At 39.9% G+C, this 14,537-nt stretch overlaps 1 long non-coding RNA gene across 1 annotated transcript in view; it reads right to left on the reverse strand.

The window, feature by feature from the left end:
• Positions 1-1,086: 1,086 nt before the first annotated feature.
• The window catches only part of LOC136358474 (uncharacterized), a 44,077-nt gene continuing 30,626 nt past the window's right edge, over positions 1,087-14,537 (reverse strand). Inside the window, exons 3-4 of the long non-coding RNA XR_010743110.1 lie at positions 6,620-6,805; positions 1,087-1,339 (exon numbers count right to left, since the gene is read on the reverse strand). This is a non-coding gene — a long non-coding RNA (uncharacterized lncRNA). The remainder of the gene's footprint in view (positions 1,340-6,619; positions 6,806-14,537) is intronic.

Genomic DNA, 14,537 nt, shown 5'->3' on the forward strand with positions numbered 1-14,537 from the left:
CTGCCTTAGTAAAAGCAGGTAATCATCCTAAACAAAGGAGAGACTGTAAAGAGGGCAAGCAGAAGCAGGACTCAAATCCTAAGGTTTTGCACACACACAAAATTAAATTCAATTATATTAAAAAAATACAAAACCAAATCCAAACTCCTAGAACTCATACATACTATGCATAATGCATGGAGACAGGGAAGAAAGAGCTGCCTTGACCCATACTGTGCTGAGACAATAAAGATATTGCAGTTGGCTCTTGCCAGTCCTCCTGTTGTTGCTTTTCATCTTTGCCTTTCTGGGAGAGTAAAGGGGGATTCCAGCTGCCCTGGCACTGCCCTGGTGAGCCATTATATTTTTCTGTCAGCTGGTCTGGGTAGACACAGTGTTCAGGAATTTTCCATTTTTTGGGCTACAAAACAGTCCTTTTGGTTCTGGCAAGTCTCTTCCTTTTCTTCCTGGTGCCGGTTGAGGTAAAGAAACTGCAGTGTTTCCCAGCACTATCTAGGGCATCCATGAACAACTTCCCCTTGGCTAAAGCAGTCTCTGACAGACCTTTTGTCCCTGACATGATTATAAATGTCCTACTTTGACTTCACAATCTTCAACCCTTTTTTTCTCACACCTTTTGTTGCCCTTCTGATGCTTCTGGCTGAGTTTTTTCCAGCATGTTGCTATTTCTTTGGCTGTGTGATGATCTGTTGATCCTACTGATTTATATCTTTACTGTGTCTTTATTTATTCCACATGCCATTCTTGAGATAACTCATGTTTTGCTCATCAGGTACTTCTGGCTTGGTAATAAATTTCTTGAAGTCCCTCATAGGTACTTATCATTCCTACTCCAAGCCTATCCAATTGTCTTCTGTATTCATTGAAGTCCACAGCCCTCCCTCAAAAGGTCAACAAAAGTCATGTTTATGCATATCAGGACAGAATTTGGCATCAAAAGCTCCAGTTTTTACATGTTTTACTTTGAAAACACTGCCTTAAAAATAGAAATATAAAAAGAAGTGAAGGTTTTTCCCAATCCACATTTCTCACTAGAGCAGAGATATTTATTACCTTAGTGATGCATGTTTTCACTTGTACCCACTATCCCAAAAGATCCAGACAGGTGTTTCTCAGGAGTTTAGGAATGTGATGTTATGGACTGTTTTTCTGGGGCTCTCAGGATCCTTACTTTAAGCATTCACCCACCTGCAAACCTTTCCCACCTTGCCTCAGATCACCGAATCTGCTTTTAGTGCCTTTTTAGTTCTACCTGCTCTGCTGTGGTGGTATTCCCATCTACCGTATTCCTTCCCTGTAGCTGGGTGGTCAGCCAAAGTCTTCCCTGTTCTTGGCTGTCCTTGCAAGATAAAAGGAAAGAATCAGAACTCCTCCTTTATGCAGGATTTCAAAAGTTCAGTCTGCACTTACCAGATGTCAACAAGAAAAAATTGTTGTCAAAAGAAAATAGCAAGATGAGGAATAGTATGTAGTATAGCCATATTTATCCATAAAAGTCTCTGCAGTCCAGATATCTGTCTCTGATTCATCATAGGAGAGGAGTGGAGAAGGGAATTTGCTTAGAGGAAGAAGTAGGGCAGAAAACTTCAGCCAGGTCAGCATTCCCCTTGCAAATCCCTGGAAAGGTAGAAGAGGTCAGAGCAGTACGTCTCCCATCTCCCTCAAGTCTGCATTACACATCTGTTATCCAAGGCATCTGGAAAAACACAGACCAAACTGTCCTATGTGCTTCACATTTGAGTTCCTTCTCTGTACAGAAGGAAATTGGGCCCTGGACCCCAAACCCCTCAGAAACAGAATGAGGCAAGCCATTGGGGACCTAACTGAATCAAAAGGGGAAAATTCTGGTTTGGATTTTGAGAATTTTGCAACACAGGCCATAAAAATTTCCCCAGAGGTAAGCATGAACAACTGCACTGCAGCAGCTTAGTGCTTGCTGTAGGACATTATAATGGCAGCTGGAGAATTCCTTTATGTATATTGTTGCAAAATGGTACTGAGCAATATTTATGAGTGTATTCTTGGACATTTTTTCCCCCTTGAAGTGACTAATCCTGTGCAGATTTACTGAAAGTTTATCAGAATGTCAGGCAGTGCCAAGGAGGGAAGCAGCCAGACCATTGCACGTACTGCAGTGAAGCTGTTAGCAAGGACACCTGGCACGGGAAAAAAAGTTTAAAACCCCCAGTTTCCATTCTGCTTGAGTAGAATTTCTTGACAATATAAAATTATTTTCTTAGAGAACAAAGGTCCTTTTCAATGAAGCGGGGTCATTTCTACTGACAGTAGGCTTCCAAATTCTGAATAAGAAAAAAACTAATCAAATATATTATAAATTATATATATTTACACATATAAAATATATTTTATATATTTAAATACAGAAATATATTTACAATATATTGTAAAGAGCACTACACTATCAAACTTATGTTTTCACAGCAAACGAGATGTATTTGAACACTCCAGATTCTTTCTCATAGATGTCACTTGCACAGACACTACCCACCTCATTATTGTACATGAGATTTGTAAATTCTTCTGCTGGAACTACTGAAATACTCATTTTAAAACAACAAACAATATTTCCTCACATGCCAAAGAAAATGGGAATTTATAACATCTTAAGCCTTCCCTAGAGATGGCAGGATTCCCTTGGTTTGTGTGTTACTCCACAGAGTTGCATGTTATGGCAGTGGGAGGGAGGGGTGTCTCCTCTGGTTTTTTCCACTAACATCACAGTGAGGAACTCTATTTCTCCAGACTCCTATGACAAGTCTTCTTGTTTCCTGACTTTGCTCATCATTCATTTTTGAATCCACCGGGTAGGAAAGCTTTGTACAGGGTGGGGAAAAAAAGTAATTACATTTACCCAGACTCCTGTGGCAAACAGCAGATTTGAAAGGAGGAAGCATGACAGGTTAAGGCTGGGTGGGTGTCCTTCAATTTTGGTCCTCCTTCAAGAAACCCATTGCCTCCTGCCAGTCAAAATTTCTGATCCTCATCTGCTCTCCTCTCCATTTCGTGCCTGGTTTCCCTCTGCCACCAAGATCTGTGTGTGGGCTGCTTCTCTTGAAGGACAAGCATTCATTCAGCTCAGCCACCAGCCCTCTGCAATCAGGGCACTGCTCCTCTGCCTGGCTGTGAGCAGGAATGGCTGGGGGCCTTCTGCCCTTGGTGCTTGGCTCCTCTTGCCCCAGGTTCATCTCCTATCACACAGTGCCACGCTGGGCTGCCAACTATTCCACTTAGGTAACACTTGGCATTTCCAGCCCCAGGGCCTCAGTACTGACGCAATTTCCAAAATTATTTTTTAAAAAGCCACAAATATTTTGAATTCCTAGCAACTGAAAAACCCCAAAAGCAAGAAAGCAGCATTCTTCTGCCAGGAAGGGAAGAGGAAAGGCTGCAGTGGGGAGCAGAACGGTGGATTGAACTTTGCTTCATCTTTCTATTCCCTCCTCTTCTTTTAAAACTTGTTGGTAATTCGAGGTAATGGGAAAGGTAAGAAAGAAAGAGACAAAAACTGTGGTGGAGGGAATAAATTTTGGAATCCTTTCTCCAGGAGTAGGAGTGGAAAAGATCACATAAAGCAATGCTGGCATCTTTCTGTCTCTCTTCTCTAGCTTCCCACCTCCTTAAAAGCCTCCTATCAAGACAGGTGAGAGACAAATGGTATTACTTTTCCCACTTCTTCCTTCATTAAAAATAAACAGGGGCATAGTTAATGGTTAATGCTGCTGAGTTCATGGAACAAACAGTTCTCTTTTTCCATCTTGCCTGTAGTTCAATTATGAACTTAGGCTGCCTTCAGGCTACAAAGGGCAAGGAAGCAGGAAATACATATATCCAGAAATGCAGCCAGTGTTTGATGTCTCTGAGCTGAAATTAAATAAAATCGAAGTGGAGAATAAAAGCAATATGCAAACCATGGAGCTGGGATTCAAATGGAGAAGGCAAAAACCAGGTCTGAGATAACTGAACAACATGGAGGACTTCCAAATTCAGCAGTAATGCTAGAAAGCTGTTTTTGTGAAGGTCGTTAGTAAATGATCTTCGAAGTAGTCACAGATTAAAAAATAAATGGACATACTTTGGCTTATATAAGTGTGCCCTCTGGGTTTCCCAACACTGAACAAGCAAGGTAGGAGGAGAAAAACCAAGACCCCAGGGTCTGAAGCCAGAACAATAACTGAGAAACTCAAAAACCCTGTAGGTATACAGAGGAGCCAGAGAACAGGATTCATCCTCACACTCCTCCAAAACACATGGGAAATTTCAGAATTGCCTTGAAGTATATAGTGCTCTGAAGATCAAAGGTCAGTACCTGTCTGTTAGGGAGGTGAAAGCAGAGGTGAAGCATTGGATAAGGATGCTCACACAAATCTGACACTCAGCAGTGCTATAAGCAGGCATTGGACAATGTCACAGACAAAGGCAGCAGCTTCAACTCCTGATGCTGCAGGAAGAAGGGAGCTTTCTGTATGGGTTATTCCATGGTGAAAGGGGACAGTGCGTACAGAAGCCTGCCAGAGGGCGAGGAAGGATTTGGAACTCTAGCACAAACCAAAACTAGCCCCCTAAATATTTCCTTTAAGCATGACCCATATTTTTTCTGCAGCTCAAGCCAATCAGAGCTCCTAATCTCAGCACTGCAGCAAAACTCATGAGATCAAGGAATTGATCCAAAGTTCACTAAGCATCAGAGAAATGAACCTGGCTTGCCTTTGGATAAAATAAAATACAGGTGCTGTGTTTAAGAACTATACACAAACTAGCTGACTTCACAGAACATACAAGGTAACTATTATCTGAATAAACCTTGAAACATGATGAATGGCATAGCTATGCTCAAAGTTGTTATGAATGCAAAATTAATAATTATAAGTACCTGATAACATATGCAAATCTAGCTTTTCAAAAGTCAGGTAGGTAGGTAGTCAGGCCAATTTCTAGGACAAACTCCAGGGAATGTCTAAAAGAGCACTGCATATTGAAAGAATAGTGCACCTCTACATCAGACACATCAAGAGATGTGCAGGGTGGAGATTCTGAAGACACAGCACCTGCATACTGCAGACTCTGAAAACAGAAGTTTTTTACTCTGCCTAGCTAAGGCAGAGTAAAAAGATACTGTAATTTTAATCACTGTGTAGGTCCCAGAGAGCTATCTTCCCAATTGGTGCCTTTCCCTGCATTGTCTACTGAAATCATCTTGTTAATCACTACATGAGTTTTCTAAAACAATTCAAGGCTAGGTGAACACTGTAGGAAGGACACAGTTTTGAAAGGGGAAAGAAACCCAGGTAAACAACCACCCAAAAAACCTAAAAGAAATGAAAAATCTAATTAGCTGCTTTACAGTTTTATGCCTTTAATATATAAAGACGATAATTTAATTTAGATATTGGCATCCATATTACAGCCAGTAATATTTACATATGTATCTCAAAATCTTGTTATCTTGATGCAAAAGGAGTCCCTAAGAAACCACAAAAATAAAGACCAACTTGTGGCAGAGCACCTCATCAACACTGATATGTTGATATACACTTAAACTTTAAACTGAAGAAAAGAAAGACAAAAGCCTTTAGTGATGTTGGAAGATTATCCCTTGTTATTAGAATAACCATGAACTTTCAAACAGAAGAGTGGGTTATTCAAGCCCAAATGCACATTTAGGTTTTAGAAAAGAAGAACCCAGATATTATTGTGAAACAAGACAGAGATAATACATACTCCTTTCTTTGGTTTTGGTGTCATTAGCACAGATGATCAGATTATGAGTGGGATGAATTAATTTTGAAAAAAAGAAAAGCATAACAGTGTATTAATGCATTGTCCAAGGACAGCATGTCATTAACCTAATGATACACTTGCTATGTTACTAGTTTAAATATCCTATTAAACAAAAATCGATATTTGCAGTTAGCATTTTCCTTAGTTGAGTAGTGCAATTGTCACAAAAGTTGTAAATCACAAAGTTGTGATTTACATACATTTTTTACTGCTTTTTTCTTTGCTAGAATGCCAAATCTCTTCCCAATGAGCGATCTGACCACTAGTTGGCATTGTTACTTCACTCAAATAAATGTCCTTTAAACGAGGTGATGAACTACAAAACCTGACTTCTACAGTTTTGAGCTCTAAGTTTAGTTTTGCAACATCTGGACATGGTGATGAGGGTAAAGGGAAAGAACAAATAATATGTGATTGGAAAATTATTTCCCCTTCCCCACCCTGTGCATCTCTTTCAGCAAATTTTTAGTTCTATCTTAAATTCTGAAAAAGTAAAGCATTATAAAATGTATCTGTGGAGGGAAAAACCCCCAAACCACAGCCGCAGTCATGCACACTGAACTGGCACAGTCCAGGCTGTGAGTGTAGAGCCAGTACTATTCCAGAGTCAGTAAGCTTAAATAACAGAAACACAACTGTTGAATGCAAACATGAAATAAAAGAACTTTATACCCCATGAACTGCTCTTTCTGCTACACCAGAGCTTTTAGTGGTGCCTTATACTCTGAGCTGCTGGTAACAAATCAAGTACCAGCTTTTCTGCATGGTAATTCTGTCAGTCATGGAATAAAACATCATTCCAGAAGAAGTGGGGTGATACCTGGTGAGTTAGAGTGCAAAGAGGCCTTTAGGGCAGAATCTGCCTGTGCTGCTCAGGCCCTGGTCCATTCACTCTCAGGATGGGATGTGGGGTTCCTCCTGGCTGTGCTATCCATAGCTCTGGTGGCTCTGCTGAGACTGGGGAGCCCCTGCAAGGCTCATCAGCACAAGTTAGTTCTGGAGGTCCCTGCCGAAAGAGAAGTGGAAAAGAGAACAGGATGTCACTCTGTGTCCCATCAGTGGGAGAAGGAGAGAGGATTTTCACCTTGTGGAGTCTAACTTCTAGGGCTGAAATTGAAACAGTTAATGGTTTGCTTTAGCTGCAAATCAAACTTCCTTTCAATTAAACTTAACATTTCTGTCATATAGGAGCAAGATTTCAAAAATAGCCACTTCTCAAAAGAAAATGAACACAACCTGAAAAAGCTGCTTTAGAACAATAAGAAAGATGTAATCTCTGTAATACTGCAAATCCTGGCTCATACACAAACCCACAGACTGACACTGCTTGCACATTAACTACAGTGAGTCACAGTAATGTTCTCAAATTAAATCCTCATCTACACTACTGGCACACTCTAAGGCCTTAGGTATGTCTCATCAACACTCTTCAGCTCTAAAATACACATAACACTTACCCAGCATTACAGACATTAATTCATTAGTTACTGCAAAGTGCTAGGAAAATGTTTACAACAATTGACTAGCAGGATGTTTTCCAAACATCCTCATCACCAAAACAGAAAGAAATAAAAAATGCAAGCAGCACCAATGTGAATTGTGGAAAATAAAAGCAAAAACTTCCTTCCATTCTAATGAATGTTTCAAAGCCTAAACAACAAAGGGAAATCAGCCAGGCAGTGGCTTTGAGTAACCTAGGTAGCTTGACATCAAGTCTTTCAGAAAGCACAGTAGGCTGATATATAAGAAAAAATTTTTAACTGCTTTCCCTATAAGACTTTCTAAAATCTCATGATAGAAAGCAGCTGATTCCACAATATATAAGATATCCCTTGCTGATCTAGATTTAATTAAATTAAGCCACTCACAAAATTATGCTATGCCACAAGGCAATCCATGAATGATCACAGAAGCCATAGCAAGCCATTCCCAAATTCTTCACTGAATATCTTAGCAACTGTTTTCCTTTGAAGGAGCTGTACATTAGAAATTCTCAATGGGTTGGAGTGAGCAGATGTAATGCTGCTTCAGACAGCCATGCTGGCAGTCTAATCTCCCTCCTCTCAGGGAGAAGCAACTGAAGAATGTGTGATGGCTCCCAGTCTATTACACAGATCCAATTGTACTCATTATCAAAATCTATATAAATGCCGTCCCCACTTTATTTAGCATTAAAAGCTTCCATCTTTTGAAGATAAACAGGTTAACAAGCTTTAAAATCATTAATGAAGTAAGGCTTGAGGAATATCTTTCTGAGCAGCATAAACATTGGCTCAGCTAACATCTCATGCCATCAACAAGGAAAGATCACTAGCAGACCCAGGCCAAGATGCTGTGGGAAATGAGTGGAAGGCAATAACAGCTGGAAATATTTGGCACATACAATAAAGTTTTGAAACCCTTTGGATACTGGGTTTCCAAGCTCATTTTTTCTTTTTCTTTTTCTTTTTTCTTTTTTTTTTTTTTTTTTTAACCACAAAATATTTCATTAGCACTTGTGTGAGAAACAAAGTCAGAAACACCCAGGTGTGGTATGAATGACATGGTTACCTGCTATGAAATGATACAAACATCCCTCTCCTTCCTCCCTCTCTCCCTCCAATTATCTACTTGCAGAACGCATGTAACAGCACATCTTCAGAGCTAATGTTCTATGAGCTGGGTAGGAATACAAATCTGTCTGTATACATTACAATTGGAAATCCAGTCTTCTTAGGCTACTTTGCTAATTAAATGGGCTTTATACAAGTGTGCTGTAGTAGTCTGTCCAGCTTTGCATTTCCTAAAACGAGCAGTTTCACCTGCATTTGGCAGTTGAATTGAGATTCGAAATTCCTACAGTGCAAGATTTGCATGACAACAGAAGACACCAGCAACTTTCCCTGTGAAGGGAAAGGCTGTGACAGGGAATCAGCAGCTCCTTGCTGAGTCGGGTCCTGGAGGACACACTGCTCAGAACTGGGCATCCCACACAATGCCTTTTGCCCATGCACAAGTTTGTAGGAAGATGACAGTGTATGCAGGGAGAAGAAAGGCAGGAAACAGTGAAAGGGGAAAAATCCTACTGGTGGAGGCCTCAGAAAAGATGCAACTGTTAATTCTGGAGAGGTTTTTAAAAAATATTTTATTTTATTTCTTTTTACTGGCAGAAAGTTGGGATGTAGGATGCTAGATGTGAGTGAACTAGATTTCTCCAGCTCAGAAGAAAAATGTCATTTTTTTTCTATTCCAATTGTTACTAACTGTTTAGACATCTCACTCAATCAGATGGAACCTGTTTATCCACTGATCTACTGGTCAATTGGATGTGTCACTGCATGGACCTGGCTGTGCTTACTCCACAAATGTAAACAGAAAGGATTATTCTTGTCCTTAAAAAAACAAAACAAAACAAACAAAACCAAAAAAAACCAAAAAAAACCCCAACAAAAACCAACCAAAAAAACCCTCAACCAAAAAAACCCCACCATAAATATTTTCCCATCTGCCCTAAAATAGTGAAACCCAAAGTAAACATAAACCAACCACCCTCTCTAATGGTGATTATAGCCTTGCTGGATTCTGTGCACAATAACAATGGTTTGAATTTGTTAAAGGTCACAAGGAAAAGTACAGCAACAAGACCTTGTAGCTGGCAGCATGTTTTTATTCCTCAGCTTAAAGCACACACAGTAGCTGGCTACATGGTGAGTGCTTTTAAACAGCAATCTACAGGAAAAAAAAGGAATTAACTATGCACTCTTGAGCAAGGTAAACTTATATATAAAGGAGTAAACTGATAGATAAAGGTATGACTGCTACCCTCTGAAATTTCATTGCTATTTTACCTGTGCCAAGCCATCAGGGAAAAAAAGCAAATGGCACTTCTTGACTGTGCAACATAAGCAGAAGGATTTCTCCTGCTGTCGTGTCTCTTGCATACAGAGCTCTGCCATAACACGGCGGCACAAGGAATATTCCAGGAATCCAGAAAGTGTTTCTCCCCCATGATATTTTTTTATGCACCAGAAAGGAGGAATAACAGAGACAAAACAAACTTGAATTCAATCAGTACAGCATGACAAGTACTCAGTTGTTCTCCATGCCTTTGCTTGAGTAAACAGCAGTGTGCCTGTGAAATGTTCAAAACTAAAAAATAAATAGCCTTTAAAGACACAAAGTGTATAAACAGAGGATGGAGGAATATTAGTCGATTACCAACACCTTTTGATGGAAAAATAAATCAGCAACTCTGTCTTTGGCAAGAACGGAGAACTGGGATACAGATCCTGCAGCAAGGCTTCCTGCAGTCCCAGGAAATCACACAACAGCTGCCCAGGTGCTCTTTTTCCACACCATACCCACCCAAATCTTGATAACCAAATAAGGGGCTAAGAAACAGCTGTAGACAAAACAGCCTTAGACAGAGGGTCGCAAAAGAGAGACTGATGGCACTGCTGCTGTCCTAGATCCCTTCAATAAGCAGGAAAACTTTTAAACAAAGCTTGTTACATAGTTTAGGGGGACAAATCTCTGCTGATCCCTACAAGAAAGGGGCAGAAGTCTTAGCACAGGATTACCAAAAAATAAATACAGTGCATGCAGTGATCTGGTTTCCTTTTGAACATAGCAGTTACACATGGATTCTTATCGTCAGGAATTCTCCAAATTAGTTACACAATCCCTTCCATTTGGCTTATCGTGCTCAATCTCCCAGCAATTTAAACTCCCCTCTCCTTCCAGTTCTGTTTCAAGCTTCACTCTATGAGTGTTCAGGAACCTTCCAGTTTCTGGCCTAAATTAACTAGATAATAGACATTCAATCTGGGATTGATATTAACTTTATATAATTTTTTTTCTTCCTGATACATAACCCTCCAATCCATTTACAAAGAGTTTAAGTCCTATCCCCTTATAAGTATCTGCCAATGAGGCTATGGAAATCAAGGTATTTTTATCTCTTTGTAAGGAATAATAGGGAAATGTTTAATCCATCCCATTCTTCTAACCAAACTACTAATCCTTGTTACTACCTGTCTAAATTCAAATTTGGCTTTGTTAAAGCTAGGTTATCTCAGCTCAGTACATTATGCTTTTTACTTCTGCTTCACACTGGCTGCTCCACAAATTTGATTGGCCATATTCTACTGGGTTTTTTTCTTCTATGCCTTTATTTGTTTCAAAGACCCAGCAGCAAGTACAAGCAAGACAGTTCACTTCAGAGATGACTGCTGTGCTGCTTCTGCCCTGCCACAGGGCTTGTGGAGTACATGTTGTATTCTGGGCCAAGTCAGTGGCAGGATTAGCACATGATGCAAATGGATTTTTTTGCAAGATTTAAGTATTGCAGGAATATAGTTCACCTCTGCAATAAGGAATTAACTTTCTCAATATTCCTACACCAACAGATAATTGCGGTTACATGTAAATTGAAAAGGGAAAAATCACATAATTTTTCATGCAAAATTAGCCAACAGGGTGTAACTTTTGCATGCAGATAAGTGAACTTCCACCTGGAGTACTGTGTCCAGCTCTGGTGCTCTCAGCATGGCAAAGATGTGTTGGACTGAGTCCAGAGGAGGGCCACAAAGATGCTCAGAGGGATGGAGCACCTGAAAAGCAGGAGAATCAGCAACACCAAGTGTCACAGGAATTTACATAAATGTGAAAGCAAAACTCTAGGGACATTTTCTGAAAATATGTTTACAAGTGCCAAACCCAACACAAGTGAATGAGCAAGAAAGAGCAAAGCACTTGAATTACAAATTGGCCTTCCAGCTGCACTGTCCATTTGTGGCTGTTGAATGCCACCAGAAAACTCACAGCCATGATCAATGCTACAGATGTAAGAAGAAGACCAACTGCACTACTTTTTTTTAAAGTTTCGTATACACGAGACTGAAATTACACATTTCCTGTAAAACATTTTAATTTTTTTAATTATCTTTAAACACATACACATGCTTTTTTTCCCCTGACACAGTGGTCTCAGGGAAAAGTACAAGTTTTTAGCTTTCAGCAGATCAAGGACAAAAAGAATTATTAAATAATATAAACTTAGGGTTATGAAGAGCCAGAGCTAAGATTCTAGCATCTTATTAAATCTGAATTATGGTCTGCTTCTGCATTGCATGGCATCACAGCAAAAAGAAGTAAAATATTACCTGAAAAAATTGCTTTTGAGTGACCTCAGACATGCAGCCCTTTGTGACCCACAGACACATGGCTGTGAGTTGTCCTCTGCTCTAGCTTTGCCACAAGTTGGTTTGGTCATGACACAGACTGTAACACTAAGAATCTAGGAACTTAGGAAAGCAGGATGTCATCCTGGACACCTGGCCCGGGAGAGGAGTGTACTGCAAATGCACCCTACTACCTGTCCTGTTAACCACCCAAAGACAGGGCTTTTATGCTACCCTGCCACTACACAAACTTTATATCAGCTACTGATTTCCTCTCTGTCTGACATTTGCATTTATTTACAAAATACATAAGCAAAGCGCGACTGAGAATTCAAGGAAGCACTTCCTTTGCTCTTGATGCCAAGTCTCCTTCCAGTAGCTGAGCCCTGAGAGGTCCTTATCCCTCTTGGCTTCATGCTTCAAATAAATCTGTCTGATGTTTCTGCAAACTTTTCTTGGCTGCTGCTCTTCCAGACCCACACTTCCATAGGAAGATCATCACCATCCTTGGGTTGTGTTTGGCTACTCGTAAATTTTGCCTACACAGCTCACAACATCATTGAGATTTTTGTAAGACTTCCACTTTGAACAGGAAGATTATTGTTTTATCTGTGCCAGAATAGAGCCAAATAACTTTCTTACACTTGTGAAAGTTTCACCAAACTCTTCTACCACTGCTTTTTCCACAGACTGCACATTCCCTCCCTGAGTCGTTGAGCATTTCTGATGATCTACAAGAAAAGGCACAGGACCATCCTTTTTGCACCTTTGCTCACTGCTATGTTAATTTCTGAACAGGAGTCAAAGGGACAGTCATGGTCTTGGGCCTGAATCTGGAGCTAAGGCAAGCTCTGTGTTCTTTTTGAAAAGGGAACATCTGGCCGTGCACCAGGCACCAGAAATACTGAGAGAAATGGAATTAGGCAAAGCTGAATTAATCCTCTCCCAGGCCTCCCACCCCCTCACTAAAAACCTTGGGAAAGCTCAGATCCAGACTTGATCTTTAGGTACAATATGTGTCAAGGCCACAAAGTGCAAGCTTGCTAAACTAAAGGTGCTTTAAATACACAACAGATTTCCCAGATGGGAATTTCCTCCATTATTATTTTTAATTTTCCATTTCCTAACATTCAAATACCAAAGAATACATCCAAGCATACTCAGCTTTGAAGAAAGCAGTTAAGCAAGGACTAAACTAGGAAAGAACACTTGGCCTTCTACAACACAGCCATTACATTAACTCCTCTGAGAGATGGTCTTTTGAATCCAAACATAGTTTGTTTTTTTAAAGTCACTAGTGATTACCAGGGGAAGAAAATAATTGTTGGGAAAAGCTTGGTTAATTCAGTGACCAACATAACATTTAACTCCATCCCAAGCTTTCTGTGGAATAATACTTTGCAAGATGATAGCATGCTGTACTCCAAGAGTCAGCCTCAGAAAAAACCCAGTCACCCAGAAATTCAAATCAAAGGAAAAGCACAGTTTATTTTTTGGAATAGAATGACTGGTGGACACACAGCATTAGGTTTGAACTCTGCCAATATTAAAAGACTACCTTTTTTCTATAAACAAATTTTATGTAAAAGTTTAAATAAGAAAGATCTCTTCAGAATGTTATGAGGGCTTCAGAACCCAAAAAAAGCATCCTAATTTTTTAGAGAGAAACTTTTAAAAATTAAATCTGCTCAAGAAACCCTAAAAATATGCAGCTAAACCCCTAAACTATCACAGCATCTTGTATTCTTACTTTCACTACCACCTAACTCCACAAAAGAAAAAAATGGGAAAAAAAGAAAATCTTTCTTAGGGACCTGTCCAGACCAAATTGTGTGCATCAGCTGTGGACTCACAGATCTTCTTCTTTTAAGCCAAGGTTGCTCCAGCTGAAAGCTTTTTACAGTCTGCAGTTAGATCAGAAAGATATAGCAAAGGGCAATGACCAATATAAGAAGAGTCTAAATGTAATTTGAGGTTTTGATGGTGCAAGCTGGTATTTTCTGAAAGAACAAACACATCAGCATCACCCACTTCAGCGATAATCCTTCTTCACTCAGAATGAGGTATAAGTAATGAGACTGAGTGTTAACTTTGGCAGTACTGCCAAGTACCAGGAGAAGAGACCAGGCTCTTCCAAACCCACAAATCCAGAAAGAAGCCCCATAACCTTTGACAAATGCAAAAATGTTACATGGAAATAAAAACTCAGCTGTTTGTCTGAACAAATCACCACAGTAAAATGTGCTTACAAGGAGAAAACTTGATCTGCAGTCAGGAGATGTTATAATATTTTCAGTAACTGGATGCTTCTGCAATTCAAGTGTTACTTTTAATCGGATTTACTGACTGTGTTTTACAAAATGGTCATGGAGAGCCAAAAGGGGCTCTCACCCACCCTATGTGTCTCTGCCAGCACAACAGCCATTGCTGCCTCATTAGGAATTACAAAACACGACGATTGGAAGAAGCCCTTTCACTCTACATGAAAGCAAGGAAGGAAAACACAGGTGAATTTGACCTGAAATAGTATTAGGGAGGAAAAAACATCTCCCTCTCTTTTCAGAGTGTTTCTAGTTG

This window comes from Sylvia atricapilla, chromosome 3, assembly GCF_009819655.1.
Source record: "Sylvia atricapilla isolate bSylAtr1 chromosome 3, bSylAtr1.pri, whole genome shotgun sequence".
In the NCBI taxonomy this organism is placed as follows: domain Eukaryota; kingdom Metazoa; phylum Chordata; class Aves; order Passeriformes; family Sylviidae; genus Sylvia; species Sylvia atricapilla.